Genomic DNA, 26,998 nt, shown 5'->3' on the forward strand with positions numbered 1-26,998 from the left:
CTACAGAGCCTGAGCTTTTAATCAGCATTCATTGAATTCATAGCTGGTCAAATCATTATATTCAGAAGAAGTAGATTAAAATAGATCATTGCCATCAGGGAAGGGCTGCATATTCTGTTGAGTTCTGATCTTGTAGTTTAAGCATAATATACATAAACTGGAGTGTGCTCAGAAAAGAACAATGTAAAGGGCAAAGGGTCCACAACCACTTCAGCTGAAAAGGAATCTCAGGAGCCATCAACATTGAGCCTGGAGAAGAGAAAGCTCAACGTGGTCCTGTCTTGAGATATTTGAGGAGCTGTGATGGAGAAAGCAAGGTGAACCTGTGAATAAGAAGCCTGGAAAAGTCCATCTGCATACTTCTTTGACAGTCTATGATTCTGACATGTTCCTTATGAATTTGAGAGATAGAGCCAGCAGAAGCTATGTGGTAGCTGAGCATGGAAAGAGTTCTCTGCCAGAACAATTTGATGATGTCAGTTGTGCCTCAGACTTAACTCAGCAGTGGAATATCTTACACAGCCCAGAAAAACACCTGGCAGGAATTTTAGGAAGGAAATTTAAATATGGAATGATTGATTAAGCTAGATGTCTTTCCTGGATCTGAGAACCATAAATTGACACATAAATGCTTCATGATTTCAAACCCTCACATTGATGTGCTGAGCGTCCTCAGTGTATGAGATCCCATGTTTACTCTTCTCTTCCCTTCCCAAGAAGCTTCTACTTGAAAGACCTGAGGAATGATGTATGACAATAACATCAGACATTCAGGTCTTGTGGTAGAGTTCTAAAATGACAGGGTTGTGAGAAAAGCCATACAAGAACTAATGAGATAACCCATAGAAAATGTTTTGGGTGGAACAAAAATCCATTGAAATTATAGGGAATATTAACAAGTTAGAGAGGCAACAGTCTTCATTAACAGGGAAACTTTCTTGGTTAAATGTCATCATGCACTGTATATATGGAATGGGTCAATGAGTGAAAATTTCAAATTAATTGAAAGATCAAATTCATTTTTTAAATGCAGTAAAGTCTTCCTTCACAATGAATGCAACTAGAAGGTAGGATCCACTCAGGAAATACCCTAAAGGCAGCATCATTTTCATCTCTCGCTTTGATAAAGGGATATTTTCCTAAAAAAGAGCAGCATAGTAGCATTCCATTTTTTTTTCCTCTTTTGATTTCAAATGAACCAGCATCTTCTGTGTGAAACACATGCACACAGATGCACAAATACATACACACATGTGTACACACACACACACACACACACACACAGAGTTCAGGATCCTTCTCAGAGAGACAGGGTTCCAACTCAAACCTCTATCTGAGATTTCAAATAATACCTCTAGATTTCTGAACCTTTTAGCATAGCTAGATGTTTCAGAGAAAAGTCATCATCTCCTTTCTTATTGTCTTGTTGCTCATATACTTTCTATTGTGGGACCACTGTTACTCGTATTTAAAAGCAAGAAACAATTGCACATTGAACTCCATGTATCCTTGATGTCTTCCATATTCTGACATGCATATCTTTCCAGGTGTCCCATGACAGTTCTGGGTTGAAATCTATGACTGTTTTAGACAGTAGTATAAAAATCATTTTTTAATGGACATGAAATGTCTATCTCACTATGTTTTGGGTGTTCCTTCTACTGCATTTCTCAGTTTCATTCTGATTAATTTCAGTCCAGGTTCCATCCCTCCTCTATTGCTGAAGATTATCATCCTTTCAGCTGCCAAAGCTATAACAATCGGAGTCATGTGATGAAGAAAAAAAAAATTATCTCTTAAAACTACACCCCATTGAGTGGGCATATTTTAAAACTGAATTTTGTTCCTATGTTTTTCCCAAGCAACAGTAATTTTGAAATTTGTGATTCACATGTGACTCTGGTATAACTTTTGGGATAGCTTTGTATAATGATGAAAATTTTAAGTAATCCCTAAGATGATAGGTCAGAAATCTAGCCATAAGATGTAGCAGCTTCCTTGTTTCAAAGAAGGGAAGCCTGAGGGAGAATGAGTGAAGATGGGAATCAGGAGACATCTGTCCATAGTGCCAAGGCCAAAGACTCTTCCTGGAAGCTGCCATCAAGAGAACTGTAGTCCAGATGGCTTTATTTCCCATATTTGGAAAAGTACAGAAAAATGACATGTGTTCCCTTCAACCACATATTTTCTAGAAATCTTGCATTTTCTCTCCTCTGATTCCAGTCTAATTTATTTTCTCCCTAGTATTGCTCTCCAACTAACATATATTTATATTATCAGCCTCTATATAACTAGACTATAAACTCTCCATAATTTCAAAGATGAGCCCAAAGTAGAATTTCAATAAATGAATATTCTTTTCCACTTGTAGTGGGGCTATGTCCCTAATGGACCTATTGTGAGTTGAAAATATCATAAGTCAAAAGACATTTAATACACCTAACCTACAAAACACCATAGTTAGCCACACAGCACATCATAGAGCATTGGTTCATCAAAAGAGACACTCATAGCACATGACTAGCCCAGGAAAAGATCAACACTCAAAACTCAAAGTATGATTTTCACTGAATACATTTCACTTTTGTACCATCATAAAGCTGAAAACTTGTTAAGTCAAGCCACCATCACAAGGCAGGGATTATCTATATTTGTGAAATGAAAGGGTGCATGAATGGTGAGAGCCTGTTCTATTAAATTTTACATTGTTTTAAAGCAGTTCTACTAGGGGAACTATGAAAAAAAAATTAATAGCATCTCTGAGTGGTCCACTTTTTGCAACAGTGAGGACAGATGGTACACAGTGTTTCCAATCTCAGGCCAGAAAGTGAAGCATACACTTAAGTATATAAACTCTGATTTTCAGAACTACTTGGCTTATTTCTTTCCAGAAATGTTAGGCATGTTTCACTTGAACACCAGTAAAGTCACCTTATAATAAGATATGGTTCATCCCATTGGCATTCTTGACTTGGATCCAATATAATACTAAATAAAACTCCTTTGTGGACTTCCTTTTAATCAAATTATATGTGACAACTAAAACAATATTATTATAGGATGATAATAAATACTTTTTTGAAATTTTGAAAAAGCATTATAGAAATGGCCCACATGGTAAATTGGAGTAAAAACAGTACTAAGTAAAAGTATCATTCCTGGATACCCCTCTGAATGACATCAAAGAGAAGATAAAATTACTTTTATCCAAACACTCTAAAAAGTAAAATATCACCAATATAAATAAACCAATATGTAAATTAAAAGAATTTTTATGAATGGTTCATAGATATTGGATCACTTCTTAGATTTTGCCCAATATGTCATCAAAATCTCTCTTTCAAGTCAAAATCTTAAAACCCCACAATACAACCAATTACACTTCAGTCATTTGATTGGCACTGCAGTGGCTTCTCAACTTCCATTCCTACTTCATCTGATAAAAATGGTAGTTTTCCTTCAGTCTCTGAGAGGAGGTATGTCCTTCCCTGGCTCTAGATGTTATTGATTCAGGGATAAGAACCTAGCCCAGGCAAAACATTGAGAAGACAGAACAAGGTTTGGAAAAGAATCTTCCTTGCTCTTCTGAGGATGAATCTGAAACTGTGTATCTCTCTCTCTCTCTCTCTCTCTCTCTCTCTCTCTCTCTCTCTCTCTCTCTCTCTTTCTCCCTCCCTCCCTCCCTCTCTCCCACTCCCTTCCCTCCTCCTCCCTTCTACCCTCCCTCACACCCTCTGTCATGGATGAGGACTTACATAGCCCCTGGATTTTTTGGCAGCTAGTTTTAGTGTCTATGCAGGTAATACGACACCCCACTCCAGAAGGTAGAAAAAAGAAAGTAGGTGTTTGATGACAGGGTTGAGTCACTGAAGCAAGCTTCTTGCCTGTGTCCATTTATCTGCTTTATCATAAATATCATGTAAATTGGATGTTTGATTACTTGCCACCAAGTACTTCCTAACAAATTAAATTCCTTTCTTCAACAAACATTTTCTAAGCATCTACTAAATGCTAGACTTTGAGGTCCAAAGACAATTAAGACATCTTTCATGTCCTCAAAGTTGTAACAATCTTGTGAGAAACACCAGAAAGTAAATACCAAGGTGAGTGGTGATTCTGAAGTGAGATGGCACATCAAAAATTCAGGAAATAAGGGGGTGCATTGTCTACAGAGCTTTTTAATAATAATAATAATAATAATAATAATAATAATAATAACAACAACAACTGTAAGTAATTTTATTATCACCATGCATACCCAATTTTAAATAATGTCAGTGATAAAAATACTTCTCCCTGTCATAGTAGGCAATTCTTACTGCCTTCATCCCCTGAACCTTGTACACCATTTTTAAATAATTACTTTAATATCAAACTAAATATCTGTGCTAGTCAGCTTTCTATTACTATAAAACACCTGAGATAATTAACTTATAAAAGAAAAGGTTTATTATGGCTCAGAGTTTTAGAGGTTCTAATCCATCCTTGCTTTGGGCCTGTGGTGAGGCCCACATCATGACAAGAGTGTATGGCAGACAAAAACTGCCCACCTCATCAGCCAGGAAGCAAAAGGGAAAAGGAAGAGACCAGAGTAACATAATTCCCTTTGAGGGCATGTCACCAATGACCTAAAGACTTCCCACGAGGCCCCACCTCACTACCTCCCAAAAGTGCAAAACCGGGGACCAAGCCTTTTACACAGCAACCATGGGGGACCCTTATTCAAAACACGTAGCAACATCTTTGTACCATAAAGTTCACACTTTACAGAAATAAACCTTCTAAAACATACTACTTTAGCCAGATGAAGAGCCAAAAGTTGATTACAACAATGTAGTAGAGCTTTCTAGCTATTATAATATTGGTAAAAGAGTATTTCAGTGCTGGACAAGGGCAACTGGGGAATTTATTGAAACTATCTGAAGGTATATCATAGGATAAGGAAAATTATATGCCACAAAATATTAATGTCAAAAAGTGGAGAACTGATATATGCTTCCAATTTCTCTTTACTAAGGAGATTAGATGTGGCTAAAAAAAACTCTATAATGAATGTAAATGACTCTAGGAGGTTCTGCTAACACAGCTTAAACTATTATGCTCTTTTGGGTATGTTCCATTGGGCTGAAATCTAGTCCTTATAGGAAGGTCACTCCTCTATAAGTGTTTTCACTTTTACTTTCCAGTAAAACACTTGCCCCAAGGTTACTTTAAGTGTGGTCATTGTCCATTGTGGTATGAAAGACAGTTACTTGACCATGATGACTTGGCTGTTTTCTACTGAAGGATGCAGGATACACTGCAGTGTAGATACAAGTAATGCAGTGGTGGACAGAGCTGGAGAATTCAGTCCTTACAGGAAAGATGAGGAATAGCTGGACCCTGACAGATAAGAATGATTTTCATAGAAAATCTTCAATGAAGTGAAGGTATTGAAAGCTAAGGGAATAGTTTAAGACACAAGAACATAAAAAAATGTATATTCAGTAAAACAGAATAAAGTAGCAAAGCTAAAATATGGGGGTGTGGCACCATATGATGAGGTAAAGAAATCTGTTTTGACTTTGCATAAAGATGACCTATCATAGAAGAAAGAAGCTGCACCTAGAACTTTATGCTAATTACTGGGGTCCTTATTTGGTAAATAATAAGGACCCATTTAAAAAAGGAAGATTGCAGAAATTGCATAATTCTATTTTTCATTTTGTATCATAGAATATTTGAACATTCAAAAAATGTATTTTAAATATCTATGTAAAATTATGAATAATAATGATTAATATCCATGATACTACCACCCAACCAAAAGTATTCTTATACTATTATTATTCTTATACTATTGTGCATATAATTTGCTTTTCTTCCAACCTGCTTCTTACCTCCTCCTCACCTGTGAAGAATTGTTTTATCATTTCTTTGCTATTTAGAATGAAAAAGAATATCATATATATATCCCTAAACAATATGTCCTTTGGTTTTCTTTGATTCTGAACTTTATAAAAATTTAATCATTCTACATATAGCTTTAATTACTTGCTTTTTCTGTGATGGTTTCTTTTAAGCCTTTAGCTATATGCCATTCATTTTCATTACTACCTGATAGGCCAATGTGAACATCCCACATTTATTTATTTACACTGCTGCTAAAGGGCATTTCACTTTTTGGTTATTATAGCAACATATCTTGGTGCATATGAACAAGGATTTCTCAGATGTAAACCTAGGAGAGAAATTACCGGGAGTTAGGTTTATAGAGGTTCAACTATACAAAATAGTATACCATTTTTTTCTGTGGTAATTAAACCAACTTAAATATCCACCAACATTGAACCAACCTTTAGTATTATCAAACTTTTTGTCTTCTTTAACCAAGGAAGAAAACAATAAAATGGTTATTATTTTAGTATTTATTTGTATACCCTTGATAGTTAATGCAATTTTAAATGTATTCATGTGTGATTATTATTTTATTAGATTATTAGTAAATGTATTCCTGTGAGATTATTATTTGTTAGATTATTAGTATAGTATAACTTTTCCCTTTTAAGATATGTATGTTTTTATCTTTTACCATTCTTCTATTTAAATGTTTTTGTAATTACAGATCTATCTTGCTTTTCTATATTTTAAATCAATTTTGATAAGAATGGTTCCTGTTCATTTTGTCCACATTTCCAGATTATTGCCATAATTTCCTTTAATATATTTTAAATATCTCATATATCTGTACTTTTGGTCTAATTTATGTTCCAATTTTTAAAAATTTGCATCTTCTCTCTTTTTCTCTTAATCTGTCATTATTGGAACATCTTAATAATTTCTTCAAAGAAATAACTAATTTGTTGACCATATATTTTAACCTATTTATTTCACTTGTTTTTAAAAATTTATCCTTATTATATGTGTTATTCTACTTTATTGGAAGTTTTTTTTCCCTAACATCTTCATTTGCACTAGAAATTTTAACCTGTATGCTGAGTGAAATCTATTGTCACTCAATATATTAATCCCACGCTTAAAAAAAAAAAAGGTACAAGGAGTACAAGGAAATAACCCCTCTACTAATGTTCACCTTGTGATCTACTTTTTAAAAAAATTTCCTAAATTAGAAATGCTGTGCTTAGGTATCTCACAGATAGTGTTGACTTTTTAGTTATTTACTCACTAGACAGTTCTTTCTTACCATTGCTTCTTTCATTTTAGACTGTTCTCTCTCTCTCTTTTTTAATCTTTATTTATTTATCTTTATGAGGTGCTGAGGATCAAATCCAGTGCCTCACATGTGTAAGGCAAGTGCTCTACCACTGAGCTATAGCCCCAGCCCCCATTTTTAGACTGTTCTTTTGAGATCATTTTCCTTCTAAGAAGCATATAACTTTGATATTCCTCTACTGATTACTTATTAGATCTCCTATTTTATTTTATTTATTTTTATTTATTTTTTTAGGGAAATGTCTCTACTTTTAGTTCTTCAAAGATAGTTTTGACATTTATGTTGCAATTGTTTTTCCTTAGCACTTTGAAGACATTATTCTATTGGCTTATGGGTTTCACTGATAGTGTTGAGAATTTTGTGATCAAATTTTCATCTTTTTTAGCTGGGCTTTCTTTTCTCTTTAGCTATGTTGAGGACCATCTCTGAATTTGTGCTGTTCTGCAATCTCAGCTAGTATGTCTAGATGTTCATTTCTCACATGGATCCTTCTGGAACATTATGTGTTTCCATTATCAGTGATTTCATGGGGTTTTTGTTGTTGTTATTTGTTTCTGTTTTTGTCCTGGGGATGGAACCTAAGGGAGCTTTATCACTCATCTAATCCCCAGTTCTTTTTATTTTTTATTTTGAGACAGATTCTTACTAAGTTGCCCAGACTGGCTTTGAACTTGTGACTCTCCTCACTCTGCCACCTGAGTAGCTGGGATTTGCAGGCATGCTGGTGCATCTTTTTCTTTTTTTCCTTCTTTTTTGACCCACATCTGACCCTATTTTGTATTTTATTTAGAGACAGGGTCTCACTGAGTTGTCTAGCACCTCACTGGATTGCTGAGGCTGGCTTTGAACTCGTGATCCTCCTGCCTCAGCCTCCCAAGTCACAAGGATTACAGGCCTACCACTATGTCCAGATAGAGTCCCATCTTTATTCAGTTCTGGAAAAAAAATTCAAATATTTAATTTAAATATTTCTTCTTCTTCATTATCTATAGTCTCTCTTACTATAATTTCAATTACATGTATATGACTAATATCTTATGTTTATCCCCATGTCTTTTAACTTCTCTCCGATAATTTCAATCTTTTTGTGTCTTCATTTTTTTATCAGATCTAAGTCTTCATATATGTCTAATTTTCTGAGTCTGACCTGTTGATCATGCACAGAAATGGAGAAGTAGAAAGAAGGATGATTTAGGAAATGGTAGTCATTTCAAAAATAGAAGAGACATTAATTCCCTTCCTAGGTAACTGCAATAATAACCACTCTCAACACTCCTCTGTTTCTTATAGGATATCTATAAAACTAATGCTACACCATTAACTTTTCACTTAAATTTTTTTTAATTTTTTTCCAAGTTTTCTGTGAAAACATTTGTCTTATCTTTTAAAAAGACAAATAAAATGAGATTTATATTAAATATCAAAATTCAGCAAATAAGCTAAAAAGTTAATGCAGTAACATGGATTTTCAAGCTCACTGCAATGATTTATTTGATGCATAATAAACTCTTAAGCCCCCTGGAACTTTTTCCTCCCATCTGTAATATGGTCTGTGTGACCTAATCAAAGGCTAGCACCATGTTCTGTGTGTGATTTGTGGTTTTCCAAAACAGTAAAATAAAATAATTTTTTAAAATTCCAAACAATCATGAGTTCAGCAAATGCTGCTGAAATTTCCTCCTATTAAACAAATTCTTTTATTACTGACTTTCTTCAGAAGTTTGTGACTATAGAGCTACTATTCCACTGTTGTTAGCGGTAGCAAATAATAATTTGCAAAACAACCCTGAGGCATCCATTTGTAAAAATTAGTACTCTTTGTTATATACTAACTTAAGATACAAAGCTATCATTGAGAGATTAATTTTTAAATTTTAACATCATAGTTAGTAGTCTAGCCCTTTAAAACATTGTATATTTGCAGTCTCCCTTTCCCCAAAGTTGTATAGAAAAATTAGACTAATACATATTTTGATCTCAGAAGACATATTTAGAATACATGAATTCTTTATATCTTTAATATATTGCAATAATTCCAATTAAAGAGATAATTCTTGCAGTCCCCATGTTGCTGCCTTTCTCCCTCCCTTCCTTCCCCCTCCTCATACCCCAGTCCTACACTGCCAAATCCAAAAATGACTTGGAGCACTGTGCTTAGTATTAGCAGTGTCAGCATTTAGGACTTCTATCCAAATGATTTCTTGATTACCTTGGTGATAAAGGGAGACAGTATGGTGGAAATGGGGACCCCTGTACCACCAAAGTAGGCAGCCAATATTGTGGAGTTGGAAGGTTTTCTGACCCTGCATACTTCCCCTGAAGACTTAAATTCTAACATTAGCAATTTATTCCTTTGGGCCAGGGCATTGCCCCTTATCAAAATGCAAATTCCTTTAGGCCAAAAAATTGCCTTAAGCTGTTATCATTCATTAACATCATTCAACTAATACATGTATTGGAACACTTCCAGACAAATTAGTCTGGGAGTAATATTTTAAAGAGAACTAAAGAGGTCCAATTTGAAAGTGATTCAGGACTAGGTAAGAAGTTGCTAACCATCTAGGCAGCAGTAGGGGACCATTTCATACAGAGAAGAGGGAAAGCAAAAGCAACCAGAGGTTGAAGAAACTCATCTGATGCCCAGTTTTGTTTTGTTTTATTTTTTTATCCTTGCTTCTGAGTGTGAACTTTTCAAAAAGTGAAGAAAGCAATAGCTACCTGAACACCCTATGGATCTAGCCTAGGGGACATGGTTTCCTGCACAGTTTCATCTGGGATTTTATTAGGCAAGAGTCATGGAGAGTAGAAAGCACCCATGAAAATGAACTCAGAGGTGATCAAAAGTGTGAAAGTGTCAAGGGTGAACTAGAGGTTGTTCGTTGCATTTATAGGATTTTATGACACATGGGTAATTATGATCATGACTACTCAAACTAAGCACAAAATTGGTCAAAAGTCTTATTTCAATCTGGAGTTTCAATAGTCATCTCACCAAACTAGGACTGGGTATTTTTGTACAAGCTCCCTTGTTCTCATCTTATATTTAGTAAGTATTTCTGGTATTTTTCACTTGTACAAAGTTCACTGCCAGTGTTCTGGGGAATATAATGAATAAAAAATACAAAAGAGTCTTTCCCAAGTAGCTAGTAAAGGGCTGTGAGAAGAAAATAAAACAATAAATATAATGCCAGTTAAGACTATGCTGTGAGCTCTCTGGGAAATACAGATGAAGCACATATGGCATGCTGAGTTTTAAATAGTGTTCAACCCTTTAATTATAAATAACATGTTCAGCCATTGCCATAAAGATTGACAGTTGGGAGTGTCAATTACTTTCATGCAGATCACCCAAAGCCATCAGTTATCTTCTAGTAGGAGAGATAACTCAAAATCTTGGAAATTAACAATTGATTTAAAAATAAAAGCAAAAACAAAAACTTCTGCTCCCACCTCTGCTAGAAATTCCCAAAGGTCCCTAAAGCATTTTTTAAAAAAGAAGTGGAAATTCAAATATCTTTTGAAGCTTTTTCCGACATTATGCCTTTTGAGTCAGGATTGCTCCTTGTCATGGTACAGTAGGGTTGGGGATTGAGAGATGCCAAAGTGCTTGAGGTTAGAGCCGAGATCTAAGTGGAGGTAGCAGAAGGTACCGAGGCTAAAAGAAGGTTCAAAGGGGGCCACTATGTGGAAGGGCATGGTTCAGAATTTCAGAAGAAGAAATTCAATGAAACACAGGTGAGAAAGAGTCAGAAGCAGGTATTGAAGTCAGAGTACAAAGCCCGGATTCTATGTTAAGTGACATTCAACCCCACAATAAATGTTCGCACTTGAGACTCGCTTTCATGGAGTATTCAGGAGAGATGTAGGAGGTCAAATTTATTGGGCCAGAGACTGAGTGGATGTTGCCAGACAAACCAGTCTTCCTTGGACTGGTCAGCATCTCTCTCCTTGTGTCCTCGTGTGACTTGGTAATAAGTGAGAATCACTTTCACAGTCATTCATGTCATACACATTTATTAAGCAACAAATGTGTTCCAGGCTCTGTGCTGAGTATACACAGAAATTCAAATGGAAGCCAAGGGCAGTGTAACACATAGTCCAGGCTCAGCTCAATTGCACCTATTTTCCTTAGGCTGGCCAAGGGCTGACCTTAGAAGACTAGCCTCAACTTTCAAATAGTCCTGACTAAGCCTCTCACAGAACTCATATGATTAATCACAAATGTCCTTTGGTTTACAACCCTTTCAGAGGCAGATGTTTTATAACAATTTAACCTTGAGGATAAATGCCTTAAAGTACTATTGAGCAAAAAATCACTAAGCTCTTTTCAGGTAACTTCTGGGTATTCTCAGATTGTTGTGTCTGTCCTCTTACACCTACGTGTCCCATCCTCCTGCCCATCTGTTCTTTTCACTCAAGCCCCAGAATCCTATGCCATGGGCAGGATTTTCACCTCTCAATATAGAACTGTGTATCTTACCTCATAGTCCAACTAACTTCCTGAGAATAAATCATTGTCGTTGTATTTCATAAGAGACAACAAACATTGTTTTTGTTGTTAACATAGGTGAGGCTTCGTTCATTCAATAGAGTATATATTTTAATCACCAGTAACTGTCCTGAGATATCAGATGATAATGTCCTGGAGGATCAACTTTAATCAGTTATTGATTACAATTTGAGAAGCCCTGTGTCCAGATTAAAAGCAGTGTGACTTGTCCTATGGTAAGTACATCTTAAAAGTTGTTTTAAATGCTGTGAACCAAGTGTCTCCTGTGGCGGTTTCAAGATTGTAGCATTCTATCCTAGTTTTACAATGAAAAGGGTTCTTTAGCAATGTGTTGAAAGGCAACATGAGTTCACTCTCAGGCTTTGATTATGTTTAATAGCTTTGCTGTCAGACGGTGAGTCATGATCTTTCTCTTCTGTTTTACAGTTTGTATTTACACCTCCTTGCATTTGATAAAAGCAATGTGATGGGCTCTGCCCATTGACAATGATGACTCCTTTATTTTAATAAATGCTGAGGAAAAAAATAAAACTTAGCATGATATGGTGTAAAAGCCCTTCCTTTAGCCATTTTCAATTTTAGGAGTTTTATTTGCATCCTGGTAAAAATCACTATTTTGCAGCATTAACCGTTAGCACATTTATCATTTGATTTACATAAGAAATTTTGCGGGGCTGGGATTGTGGCTCAGCGGTAGAGCGTTCCCCTAGCACGGGTGGGACCCCGGTTCAATCCTCAGCACCACATAAAAATAAAGGCATTGTGTTGTACCCATCTACACCTAAAAAAAAAAAAAAAAAAAAAAAAAAGAAAGAAAAGAAATTTTGCTTTCTTTCCATCAGGTTCAACTTAGCATAGGAGGCTAAGAAAAATTTCTTATCTTGTCTATTTGGAACAATAGACATTTGTAAGCATGCCGTTGAAATATTTGGCTTCATGGGAAGAAATCCATGCCAGTTCTCTCTCCAGTCCAGTAAGAATGAATTTGTCTAGCGGCAGGGCATGGTCAGTGTAAATGAGTTCTAAAAGGGTCACATGTTCATCAGCATTTTTAAAAGTCATTTCTTTTAGAAGTCTAAAACTAAACTTTGTGTTTATTTTACAAATGCCATCTTTAGTAGATGTTACTAATTTGAAAAGAATTTTCATCCCCTTTAGTGAAAATGATTTGAGGTATAACCAAGTCAATACCTGAGTACCTGGAACTAACCCCTCAGGTAGGAGACTACTTGGAATTAATGAAATTAATGAGACAGATGAAGTCATGAGTGAGTAGGAAAGGGCCAGATGATAAATGTGTTTGGTTTTGTGAGCCATGTGGTCCCTGCCACAACTGCTCAACTCTGCTGTTGCAGCATGAAAACAGGTATAAACAACATGAGCAAAGAAGCATGGCTATGTCCAAATAAAACTTCATTTAGAAAAACGGAGAGCAGAATAGATGAAGCCTGTGCACCATGGTTTGCTGACCCCTGGTAAAAGATATCAGCCCTCTGAGGATTATATTGTGGCACATTACTAAAGAAATAGTAACAATACACTTTTTCCTGTTACGTTCACACAGAGAAAATATTAGAATTCCTGGATACAGAACAGGTATTTAAAAAGTGTACCAAAATCAGGTGAGTGGTACACACCTATAATCCCAGTTACTCAGGAGGCTGAGGCAGGAGGACCACAAGTTTGAGACCAGCTTCAGCAACTTAGAGAGACCCTGTATCTTTTTTTTTTTTTTTTTTTTTTGTAAGGGTATAAGTATATAAAGTGTGTCCTGACACCAGCAAGCCTTTGCTCAAGGTTTGCAGGAGCCTAGGCAACAAGTTCTTAAGTGAAGGGCCAAAGATGACCAGAGAGATCCAGGCAAAGAGACTAGACAGTTGTACACCATTATGTTCTCCCAAATATCAAAAGTGAAGGGGTTAAGTGCATTGAAGTGGGAGTAGAGGAGGGAGTCTCTGACTGTGGGAGAAGTTCCAGACTTTTGCCAATATGTTCATTCCAAATAACAATCCATCCAGGAACTTAGGGAAGTAGGAGCTAGAGAGATAATCGGGCCCTGGCCTAGTAGGCAGTTCGGAGAAGAGAGTCCATCCTAGCAGGAACATTGGACTGCTTAATAAGCACCACTTTGGACTGGTAAAGGAATGTATGTTAGGTGGGAGGAAGTCTGGAGAGCTGATGGAGGACAAGGCATGAGAGGAATGCAAGGAGTGATTGATGAGTAACTCAGAAACCTAGAAACTGAAAACTTGTGTTATCAGCAGCTAACTTAGTCATTCAGGTTTCCCTGAGGCACCACACACAATTCCTGGGATACTGAAAGATTTAATTAAGGCACCTCTGGAGTATGTGAACTAGTTACTGATCAACAGATCAGGTAGTTGCCAGCATGTCCACTGCAGGGACTGGAGAAGAGGATCAAAACCCAAGAACCATGTAGCACTGACTGAATTAGGGCTAAAGGCATTATGCTCAGCTAGGGCAAAATTGAGAGCCTGAAATGAACTCTTTTTTGATAAAGTCTCACTTATACCTCCACAGGAAAATCAAACACTTTGCCTAATATGGCATTGTTCCATGAGAATCTTATGTATGGAAAGTCATATTCTCTACTTTTTTTTTTGACACATAAAGAACTTTTACATTGTGAGGAGTTTAAGAGATGCAGTGAGAATTGAACTTGGAAATTGAAGCAGTTTCAAGATGAAAAGTGGAAACAAAGAACAGCATAAAAGGTATTATGTACAGTAGACGTTTCAAGTGAGGATGAATTATTGTAATGTAGACTACTTTAAAAATAAGGAGAACAATACTTTTAACCTTATGTGTATATTTAAACACTCAAAAAAACATTTCTACTTTTTATGACAAGGGAAAGTAAAGGAGAATACTTGATATTAATTTTATAAAGGCAATATGAAGGTAAAGCATGCTTTTATAGCCACAAGGAGACCCATGTGACTGTGGGCACCATTAATATATATTTATTGTAGACTTTCCAAAAAGAGATACTCTATTTGTTTTTTTAATAAAATGCAGCCTTTCCCATCCTACAGAATAATAGCCCCCTTTAACATCACAATTAGTGGCTTCTCTAGATAAGATTTGCCAGGAAGGAAAAGTGTACCCTGGTTCCAAGAAATTAATATCTCCTTGGTGAAAAGATTTCTAAAAAGAAAACACACGCACGCGCGCGCACACACACACACACACACACACACACACACACACCTTAACTTAGATTCCCATAATAGTTGGAAACAAGAGAACTGACACCTTATCACATGGCTCTCTGACAACCACATTTGAGGAGCTGCTGTTGAACTGCAGAAGTAGAGGAATTGAATTTGAGATAAATTGAATTGTAACATCTCCTAAGTGAGCCAGGAGAGACAAGGTAGCTAGCTCAGTGCTCACAACACTGATTGTACTGAACAACCTCAACAGCACGAATAAATCTACATGTGAAGAGTGGATGTGGACAAGAGCCAGGTTAGAACATCTACCTCCAGGTCCAAGTTGATTCTAGAAAATAACCACATTCAGAGCAGCCCACCAGCATTAGTGAAGGTCCTTGTACATGCAAAACATTGGAGAGGGGCAATTGCCATGTGTTCTAGTCAGCTTTTTTGCTGCTGTGCCCAAAGACCTGATAAGAACAATTTTAAGGAGAAAAAGCTTATCTGGGGGCTCACAGTTTCAGAGGTTTCAGTTCATAAACAGCCTGCTCCATTCCTTGGGGCTCAAGGTGAGGCTGAACATCAGGGCAGAAGAGTTTAGTGGAGGGAAGCAACTCACAAGATGATAGACTACACTCACCAGTACAAAATATATACCCCAAAGGCACTCCCCCAGTGACCCACATCTTCCAGCCACACCCTAGCTGTCTTCAGTTACCACTCAGTTAAGTTTTGTCAAGGGTATTAATTCATTGATTGGGATAAGGCTTTCATAACCCAGTCATTTCACCTCTAAGCCTTCTTGCATTGAAGGCTTTTGGGAAACACCTCACATCTAAACCATAACACTGTGGAAACTGAGATCCAAAATGCAACAATACACATGAGCTTTAAATTTAGGGATCTGAGCAGCAATCATTTTAAATAAATAAAAATATAGGAAAATGAAGGTAATAGCAAAGGCCACTCACACATGTCCAGAATGAACCCCCCACCCCAGTCATACTCCTCAGTAGAAACTACAAGTGAGTCTGGGGTGGCTCCTGGTTCAAAGCCATGCAAAGCTAGGAGCATCTCTGACCAGCAGGAGAAACCCAAGCACACCATCTTCAGAGGAAAGAAAGCTTGGTTTTGGTTCTGAGGGTCTTGACCTTCACTGATCCTCCCATTTTCCATGTGGAGAGGTGAAGTCAGACACCCAAACAGGCCTTGCAAAGCTTTTGTATTTGCAGGAGCACCTGTGTCTCCACTGAGACCACATGTTTTGGAGATTCTGCCTTTCCTATGAAACATGCAGAGATTTGCTTACTCACCAAATGGTTTGCCTCCAATCCATTAACTATTTTCATGGTAATAAATTACCTTAGCAATGATTTTGAAAGTATTATTCTATATTGCAGACCCTTCCTCACACAAACTGCTTCATCACAGACCAATTTGGGGACTTTAGAGAAAAATAAACTCTTCTGGTTGCTAATCTCAGGGAAGACCCACCAGATCACATCCACTTCACCTCTCCACTCAATTTGCCCTGTGATAAACAGGTCTTTGCTAGTTTTCTGCCTGCTTTATACAATAGGGATAATGGAAATGAAATGAATACTTCAGAACAAAGGCAATGAAGTATTATTATAGCTGATGAAAGAATGATTTATTCTGAATGCCAATTGCTTAGAGCAAGGATTTTGCAAAAGTCAAATAATAAATGCTTACCATATTGGCAAAGTATTCCCTTATCGATCTTCTATGGAAATCAGATTTCAGATAGAAAAAGTGCCTGGCATGCTTAAGAATTGTTATCAAGTTTCTAACTTGCTTACAGTACATTTTCAGAAGCACCCAGATACTCAGACTTATAGTTTTCCTTATGTTTGTTGATTTCTAGAATCTATAAGTTAATAAAATTTAAAAGTGAAACTTTGGACTCAGAAGAAAGCTGTAAGGCAACAGTTCTTGTGTTGCATTAGACTCACCTGGGGAGCTTATTTAAAAAGGATTCCCCGTACCTTATCCTCCAGTGATTCTGATTCAGAAGTTATAGGAGCGCACAGGAATCTGCATTTAGACTAAATAGCCCACGTGCTTCTATCCTGATGGCTCTTGATGAGAGTTTGAGAAAAACTGCAACAAAGTACCTCCTGCTTTTGAATCAGGTTTCACAGGACACATATAAGAAAGAGGACAGAAAGTTAAGAGGCTTAAAATAGCTGAAATCAGAGCCGAGATCAAGCCTCTGGTTCAGAGTGCCAAAAGAGAGGAAAGGATAAAAAGAAATCTATATAGCCAGGCCACTCACCTTGCTCCCCTTCACCTGATCCACACCGAGGCCGCCTCTCACAAGAGAACCCAGCACTAATCCCCCGCAGTCTCTAACACACCCACTGCATTCAACACTCTTCATTTCTCAGGAATAAAGGCAGGTTTTAGTAAGCAACACTGCAGATAAAAGATGAGGACTACTCAATGCCAAGATAAAATAAAAGAATAAAAATGCAGTCACACAAATATGTTGCCTGCCTTACCAAGTATTTAGAAAACATCTGGATAGTGTACTTAGTTTCCATTCACCCAGATGTTCTAACTCTGGTTACAGAGCATGCCATTCATTCAAGCCTTTCATTTGGATGACACAGAAGTGTCTGATGAGCATGTTGCAGGGTGTGGGGTGATGGCACATCTTAGAACCATGCACAGGCACTCCCCAGGTCCAAACAGATTCTGTCGTTCAACTTGATCTGTAACCTGATGTTTATAATTCAGAGCCTCGCTTCCTCTGGAAACCATGTTCCATGCTGTGGTTAACAGCTCAGGCCAGCCCATACAAGACCTTTTAATCCATAACATAGCCAGAGTAGGGTATGCAATAAAACACCCAGCTGAGATCTGGCAGTAAAATGCCCCTATGAAGCCGTGAGGAAGAGGAGAAGGAGAGAATTTTTCTCTTTCCTAGATTCAAGGATGACCCCAGGCAGAATTTTGAATAGAAGAAAACTGGTTTTGCTATAGCATTGCTTATTCTCCAGAGCATTACTTCCCTGAACTTTCTGTACTCTCCCTCCTAAAACTTGCCCTCCCTTTCCCTCTGGAGGATTCCATGTTCCAAAAATGTACGGTGTCTTCCTTCATTTCCAGTTAAAACTCACATTCCTAAATGCAGTTGGTTTGAACTAAATGTAATGAAGAGAAAGTGGGACAAATTTGATTAAGTACGTAAATAGTCAAAAGCCCCCTACCCTTACAAGTAATATTTGCCTTTTAAAATAGGTTGATAATCTTTAAAAAGTGAATCTCTAATTGTTGAAATGGTAAGCAATGCTGCATAATATTAGAACTACATGAATATTAAAGAGAAATATTCAGATTCTTTGGGGGGGGAAGGGAGATAATAGGTGAGATTTGCCTAGGAATCCTCTCCAGAGCTGTCTTTCTCACATTTGTACCAACAACTTCTATTATTCCAATTTCAAATGCCTAGATTTTGCAAAGACTATGCATTAGGTTTTGAAGCATCCAATATGGAGGCAATGAGACCACCAATATGTTTGTGGTGGGCAAGGACTGGGTAGAGATATATACCAACAGAACATACGAATCATTTCTGAATGGTTCTGCTGCTACCGAAAAATGTATTGGCCTAGGTAGACAAACACCCATGCTGATTGTATGTAAATATACTGAGTGTTTATGGTGAATCATGTTAATTAACACAGACTAGCACTTCTTAGTGATATACTACAATCAATATTATTCTATTATGATATCATCTCTAATTAATTTTGGCTCTGCTGGTGAAAACAGCAGACTTTAGCTATACCGGGAAGGGAATTTGAAATATATATCACTTTACCGTGGACTAAGCTAGTGACAAGCGAAGCTTTTGGGGGGTGGGTGGAAGAAATCATTCCACATCAGTGCTCTCTGTTGTTGTATTTCAACCAGAAAGCTCTGCAGAGAGGAAAAAACATAATCACTGCAGGAGAAGGATTTAAGAGGCGGAAAGAGAAAGAAGCTATGTGACTGTCCAAGCTGGGGGTTTGAGTAAAATTCAACCAGAAGGATGGGCCACTTGACTGGCGTTTACTGCAAAAACTAAACACTTAGAGATTTCACCCCATTCTCTTTGTAAGAGAGTGAAATGTGTCTCTTTCTGATGTTAGGAGGGAGTGGATTGGAGCAATAATAGAGGAGCTTCTCAAATCTAAATGAGCAGGTTCAAATCCCATCTCACCACCACTTTTCAGACATCTACTTTGGGACAAGGTCCTTATTCTCTCAAGTATCCTTCTCCTCATCTGTAATATGGGACTAATAATAGTTATTATCATCCACTACCTCAGAGAAAGCCATAAGGAAAAAGACATTCCTGAAGGAGCCTGGCACACTTTAAGCATTCACGAAGTGTAAGCCGTTATTAGGTTGAAGGAAATAATTTTGTGGCCTGTTCAGTTCCGTGTAATAATGGGCTACGTATAATAGCACCTTAGTCTACCTACCCAGACAAAATCATTACACTCCAGGTCAACTCTGCATCTCCTGTGACCTTGGGGGTCCAGGGTGGCAAGATCTACTGTTCCTTAAAGCTGCCCTTCAGTGACCTCAGGTTTCTCCCAGTAAAGGTACCATGGTTATGGATGGGCATGGGGGGGGGGGGGACAGAATGACAAGTTAACTTTCTGAAAGAACATGACCATCTCCCTCATAATCTAAGACAGGACTGAATACAATCTAAAAAAGATGGGGGCCCTTTTCTTGCCTAGGTCTTGTAAAGTTTAAAGATGAGCCTGTGGTTGATTTAATTTGATTTCCTATTTGCCTTTTGCCTCTGGGCCGGAGTTAGCTCTGGACTATCTGGGCTGCATATTGTACAGCCAGCCTCCGATTCTATGTAGGATTCTAGTCCCCCCCAAGTCAAGGCAAGTAGCAAGTTCCCTGGCTGAGGATGAAGCAGCCTTCACAGGTTGCCTCTTCATTATGCACTGCTGTAACTCATTTGCTATTTGTCCCTCACTCTAATGAGCACTGAACTCACTCAAAATACACTAAGAGATAGTTTTTATTAAACATGATATTAAGAAAAAGGTTAGCTTCTCTTTTAGCACTGCAGGCAATTACTGAAATATATGAATTCAAATGGGAGTAGAATTATAATAGGTTTCTTTTTTTTTTCTTAAGTCTTCCCAGATTCTACCCTTTCCCTTCCTCCCCTTTTCCTCCACTTCCAGCTCCATCCAATAAAACCATAATGAGAACATATAACAATGTCCCAGGAGTCCCTTTGAGAGAGCCCGTAGAGAGATCATTCACCGGTTCCCAAGCAAACTCAGTACTAGATCATTATCACCTGTGAGCAGCTCATCTGCCTCATTAGATCACAGCTCCTCATAGAGGAGGGATCATGTGTTTCTATGACTTTTTTGTTTCACCACCAGCTCCCACCACTCCCCTGCCCCAGCTCTGGGACATTCTGAGATGAACTTAGTTCTGGGGATGGAAAGCAAACCAGTCCAGAAGGAACCTACAGCAGCTTGCAGCCTGGCACTTCATGGAGAACTAATCATTCCTGGGGACACTCTAGCACCTCTGTGGATGAAACAGTGATTCCAGTCTCTGTGACTTTTCTGCCTCTGCTTCTGTCCCTACCATTGCTCTGCTCTCTGCCCCAAAAACCACTGCATCACATCTTCCATTATTATCTCTTGGCCTGCTTAGTACACTTGTTTCCTGTGTATCTCTTGGTATCAGTAATTTCTGTGTGTGTCTAACATTCAATCTCTCAGGAAGGAAATATACTTAATTTAATTATTACAGAGGCACCTATATCAAGTCATCCTGGAAGCCACTGATTGGTCTATAGGTGGCCATATCTCTGACCCTGTCAGCTCTGGTCCGGGGTAACTGTGTTCCCTGGACCAAATAAGTTCTCTTGGGCATAGTACTCTGTGCTAAGAGAAACTTTGGACATGGTGGGTTCTCAGCCTTGCAATACTTTCCCTCCAGCAAAAAAAAAAAAGAATGAGTTCTCCAAAAATGTCTCTTGTATGGCCAACTGGCTGTAGGCTACACTTTTGCTTTTGGCATGCAAATAAAAGACCTCTGTGGAAAATATGCACAAATCAAAAAAGAACTGCTAAATGCCAACACTGCAAGACACAGAAGAGTGATTGAATAAACTAGTGTCCCAGATCTCTAGATGTCCATGGAATAACAGCCTATAACAGTAGCTAAGAGCATAGGCTTTGGACACCAATTAAAATCATGGATTTTTCTACTTACAAGCAAAGTGATCTTAACCTTCCTAGGCTTTAGTTTCCTCATCTTTAAAGGAGTGCTGGGAAAATACAGCATCTTAATAAATTTTGTTTCTATAATAAAATGTCTAAGACTGAGTAATTTATAAAAGAAAGATTTATTTTGGCTCATGGTTCTGGAACCCAGGAAGTCTAAAATCAGGTAGCTGGTGAGGACCTCTTGCTGCTTCATACCATGGTGGAAGTCAAAAAATGGGGAGAGGGCATGAACACAAGGGACAAAAGGGTACCATACTCCTGCAATAACTAACCCATTCCTACAAGGAAGGCATCAATCTATTCAGGAGGGCTTAGGCCCCACCAGCAAAATCCTTCCATACTGGAGATTATCATGCTAAGTGAATAAGCCAATCCTAAAGACTCAAAGGCTGAATGTTTTCTCTGATATGCAGATGCTAATTCACAACAAGGGAGTGGGGCTAGGGAAGAACAGATTAGACAGATGGAGTGAAGAGGGGAGGGGATATGAGGGTAGGAAGGATTGCACAAGGAATCGGAAATTATTAACCTATATACGTATATGATTGCACAACCTGTGTAACTCTACATCATGAACAGCCAGAAGAATGAGAAGTTGTATTCAATTTATGTATGATATGCCAAAATACATTCTACTGTCATGTATAACTAATTAGAACAAACAAAAACCTTCCATTAGGCCCCAACTCCTAACCCTGCCAGGGTTTAGGAATTAAGTCATCAACACATGAGCTTTGGGGGAACACATTCAAACCATAGCATCCAGGAAATGGACTCCATAGCCACACAGCCTGGTGCTTCATGGAGAATGAGAATATGGGAACAATAATCCTTTACTTGGATGCTGCTATGATATATAAATTTGTACATAAATCATTTAACACAGAAAGATGCTGCAGAAGACCATCCATGTGTTTTCCAAGGTAACCTAAATGTTAAAATGAAAGTATCCAAAAAGTGCCTTGGAAGGAAAAAAAGGATAGAATGGGGGTCAGAAAAGCCTCTCCCAGGAGCTAGTTATTAGGACCAAGCCACTGGTTGGCAGGGTTGAGGCTAAAACCCTGGGCACAGTAAATGTGACTTTGCCCTGTGGCATCCCAAGCTGTAGCAGCTTCTTTCCCACGATCTGACTGGAAACCAGAGGCAATCATAGAGGTATGCCATGTGCTAAAGGGCAACTGCAGCCACATCTGTAGTAAACTGCTGCAATACTTGCAAAGTGCATCTCCTATTGTAATGGGAGAACTCAAGAGTTTCTATAGATTTGCATTGATTTTGTGTTCTTCTAGGCCTTTCCGGGTGTTATTATTGCTGAGCCACCATTTTGAGAGTTTGTTTACTTAAGTTTAACTGCTCTTAGGGAAAAACACAGTATGAAAAATACATGACTATGCTCTCGGCTTTATTTAGCACAAGTTTTACTTCCTTGTTGGAGACTCAACTCAGGGTACTCCTTTGAAAGTCTAAATATCAACCAAGAAGGTTGTTAGAGGAGGAGAGTTCATTTCAGGACACAGCCACACTTGGTTTGCATCACATGAAAAATTAAACACAAAACTAATAGCCACAAAGATTTGGTTTTTTCTCTGTGATTTCCTGAGACCAGATAGTGAAAACTTACACTTGTTTAAACTTCTGAATAAAGTAAAGTGTCCTTTTTCATAACAAATGAATAGAACTAATTTTTGACGAGAGGTCCACAGTTTGTACTGTTAACATGACCAGAATCACGATGGCAGTGAGGCTTCTGTGAATCACCAAGAATATAAGGACCCTGGGTGTGGGAAAACAAATTGTTTTGATGAGCCAAGAAGCTAGGTGTCACGGCAGCAATTGTCCTCTGTCTTAGGCCAAGATACTCCCTGCAACATGCTGAGCAAGTAGGTGATCAGGGACAGAGCGATGCATTAAAATGACAAGAAGAATCAGCTAAAACTCAGGCATCACTTCCTCCATTTTATTTTTCTGAGATAAAAATACTAAATTATTTTGTACTTCTTACCATCTTTCTTTTATGCATAAATAACTATCTTCCATTATATAAAATCCCTTTACCTTAGACATTTCTTAAGATATAGACAGATCCAAAGAAGAACTGTTGCAAGACCTTGGCTACTTCATTACTTTGTTAAGCTACGTAATAAACAGAACTCTTTTTTTTTTTTTTTGTAACAGGTGTATTAGGATGCTTAATGAATAAAATGGGACAATGATTTAAAGTTCTACAAAAGGAAGAATAAGGGGACACAGACGTCACCCATGTCATTGGTGTTCATGTGGAGTTTATAACACTTTTACTGGTTGACACTGGAGGCAGGAATTGAGATGCAGCATATTTGAACAAAAAGTGCAACAGGGTGCTTTATAATTCAATATCATGCGTGAGTCTTTGACCTTAAGTTCCATGAGAACTAAGTTGCATTCTTTGGCAGTGTGGTTCCAAGGCTCTACCTTATGCTTTCAAATGAAAGAGGAATTGAAAAAATAATTTTGAAAAGTCATCACATGGTGATAGTTTTCCCCATCAGCAGCATCTTTTTTGTAATAACACAAAACAAATAAATACAAATAAACAAATAAATAATTTTTTAAAAAGTTCAAGTTTGAACCTCAGTAGCAGTTTTTGGTTCTGGAACAAAAGACAGATTTTCAAATTATGATGCTGGATTGATAAAAAGTACTGTCTCCCTGGGGACACTGTTTCTCTTGCAGTTATCAGACCCTCCCTTTCTGGGGAAATGGCATTCATGAAAAGAGAGTATTCCTTATATAAAAAGAATACTTTTTTATTCCTTGTATAAAAAGAATACTTTTATAGATTTATGCTATTATAGGATGAACACCTCTTCCTGGAAACAATACATATTAGGTCAGTAAATTCACTGCATTTTCCTTTTCTCTATGTTTTCATTTACTTAATTCTGTTCATCCTTATGGAAGTGTTTTGTGATACTGTGAATCAAGGTATTTTTACATTTGTCAGCTGGATATTTGAAGGAAGGAGGTGACATTGTGTGAAAGGAAACCCAGGGCACTGAGCCAATGCTTCATAGATCTGTAACTAACTGGGCACCCAAACCCCTGCTATTTCATAAGCATTCTTCTTCTGGCTCTTTGTTCAGAGGTCCAAGTATTTCCAAAGAAATGCAGTTCACCATCTGGAAATAAAAGAGATAAGAGTCTTTCCCACTTTCAACATCTCCATAGAATAAAAGGACTCCGCAGATATACTCAATCAAATAAATAGATAAGTAAATAGAAATCTGCTTAAATAAATAAATCTCCATAGAATAAAAAGTCCTATGGATATACTCAACCAAATTATTTAAAGAAAGCTGAGTGTGTGGCACACACCTATACTCCCAGCAACTCAGGAAGAGGATGCAGGAGTATTGATGGTTTGAGGCCAGCCTGGGCAACTTATTGAGGCCCTTCTGAAAAAAAAAAAAAAGGTGGGGGTACAGGGTCTGATAGGCTGTCATATCTGTACCTATCTAAGTTCTAAACAACTTTCCTTTTGTTCATTATTGATTCCCCACCACAATGCCTGTCACATAATAGACACACAATAAATGTTAGTTGCCAGGTACAGTGGCATATGCCTGTAATCCCAGAGGCTCAGGAAGATGAGACAGGAGGATCACGAGTTCAAAACCAGCCCCAGCAAAAGTGAAGCACTAAGCAACCCAGTGAGACCCTGTCTCTAAATAAAATACAAAATAGGGCTGGGAATGTGGCTCAGTGGTCAAGTCGCTCTGAGTTCACTAGTACCCCCACAAAAATAAATAAATAAATAAACAAACAAATGAATGAATAAATAAATGTTAGTTGAACTGAGGGATTGAGAAATCCCAGATTTGAAAGGGAAATTATCCAAGAATTCAACCTTTTTTTTTCCTTTTCTAATTCAAATAAATGTGCACATGGAATGATGCAATACATACATACATACACACACACACACACATACACACACACATATTTGTATACACATTCAATAAGAAATTAAAAAGCAAACATTCCTATAACCAACTACCTGGTAATTTCAATCTCTTTATTTTGCTTCAAATGGTTCACTTTTATTCCCTCAAACTGCTTAACACTATGACATGTCATTTGATACTTGAGATAAAAATAAGAATTTAAAAATATTTTCATGTAAACTCATTAAATAATATCAATAAATGAAATTCAATTTAATACATCAAGAATATGGCATTTCTAGTGAGTACTGTGATTCCCTGTTCAATTGTGCATACCATTGGAGAGAAGTTTTACCGTCTCCATACAAAGCTGAGATTATAACTTCAGAAATTCCAGAAGAATAAAAATGAGTCTTCTTCCTTGGGAGCAGGTTCTTATCCTGTCTACTCAGGTCAACCCAATGACCTGGAAGCTGTAGGACAGTTTTAAAGAAAGAAATGGATGTGTGCATGCAAAGGAAGTCTAAACCAATTTAAAACACACACACACACACACACACACACACACACACACACACACTAATGAACTGAAGAGAAAATTTAAGAAGACAGCTATTTCTACTCAGTGGTTTACTTAGATGCTGATGAGGGGAAAGCCCTTCTACATTAGACTTTGGGATATATCCAGATTCCTTTCTGAAGAAAAGTCCACCAAATTTTTTATGAGAATTTGGAGAGAGATTTTGGTTAACCCATTAAGTCCTAAGAATCCTGGAAATATAATAAAGATTTAAATAGTATTTCTTCTTCTTTTCCTTTTTTACTTGTCAAAATTCCCACCCTAGTTCTTTTTCATTTTTTTGTTCTAACTAATTATACATAAAAACAGAATACATTTCAACTCATTATAAAGAAATGGAGCACAACTTCTTATTTCTCTGGCTATACATGATGCAGAGTCACACCATTTGTACAATCAAACGTGTTTATGGTAATAATGTCCATCTCAGTCTACCATCTTTTCCACCCCCACACCCTCTCCCCACTACTCCCTCCCCTCTGTCCAATCCAAAGTTTCTCCATTCTTCCCTAGCGCGTGCACACACACACACACCCGTTATGGATCAGTATCCACATACCAGAGAAAACATTTGGCCTTTGGTTTTGAGGGATTGACTTACTTCACTTAGCATAATATTTTCCAGCTTTATCCATTTACCAGCAAATGCCATAATTTCATTATTTTTAAGACTCATTAATATTCATTAGTACATATATCACATTTTCTTTATCCACTCACCTATTGAAGGGCATCTAGGTTGGTTCTATAGTTTAGCTATTGGGAATTGAGCTGCTATAAACATTGATGTGGCTGTATTACTGTGGTATGCTAATTTTAAGTCCTTTGGATATAAACCAAGGAGAGGGATAGCTGGGTCAAATGGTGGTTCCATTACAAGTTTTCTAAGGAATCTCCATACTGCTTTCCATAGTGGTTGCACCAATTTGTAGTCCCACCAGCAATGTTTGAGTGTACCTTTCTCCAACATTCTCACCAACACTTATTGTTGCTTATATTCTTGATAATTTCCATTCAGTCTGGAGTGAGATAAAAAAATCTTAGAGTAGTTTTGATTTGCATTTCTCTAATTGCTAGAGATGTTGAACATTTTTTATATATTTTTTGATTAATTGTGTATCTTCTTCTATGAAGTGCCTGTTCTGTTCTTTTGCCCATTGATTGATTGGGTTATTTGTGGGAGGGGGGGGGTTGGGGGGATTAAGTTTTTTAATATATCCTGGAGATTAGTTCTCCATCTGATGTGCATGTGGTTAAGTTTTTCTCCCATTCTGTAGGCTCTCTCTTCATGTTATTGATTGTTTCC

General features: G+C 37.5%; 1 protein-coding gene and 1 long non-coding RNA gene across 13 annotated transcripts in view; one reads left to right on the forward strand and one right to left on the reverse strand.

The window, feature by feature from the left end:
* Window positions 1-17,037, reverse strand: part of LOC308630737 — a 94,238-nt gene extending 77,201 nt beyond the window's left edge. The window contains exon 1 of one of the 2 annotated variants that reach the window (XR_014018012.1): window positions 16,876-17,037. This is a non-coding gene — a long non-coding RNA (uncharacterized lncRNA). Of the gene's footprint in view, window positions 1-3,380; window positions 3,564-16,875 lie in introns of those variants that run through there. The other variant, XR_014018013.1, reaches the window with a different exon arrangement.
* Window positions 1-26,998, forward strand: part of B3GALT1 (beta-1,3-galactosyltransferase 1) — a 582,447-nt gene that overhangs the window by 469,042 nt on the left and 86,407 nt on the right. For 4 of the 11 annotated variants that reach the window (XM_081261271.1, XM_081261267.1, XM_081261278.1 and 1 more), the window contains exon 1: window positions 11,733-11,938. The exons of the other annotated variants lie outside the window; for them this stretch is intronic. The gene's annotated coding sequence lies outside the window, so the exon portion shown is untranslated. Of the gene's footprint in view, window positions 1-11,732; window positions 11,939-26,998 lie in introns of those variants that run through there. 11 annotated transcript variants of the gene reach the window in all.

Source organism: Spermophilus citellus (genome assembly GCF_964194105.1).
Source record: "Spermophilus citellus genome assembly, chromosome: 11".
NCBI lineage: Eukaryota > Metazoa > Chordata > Mammalia > Rodentia > Sciuridae > Spermophilus > Spermophilus citellus.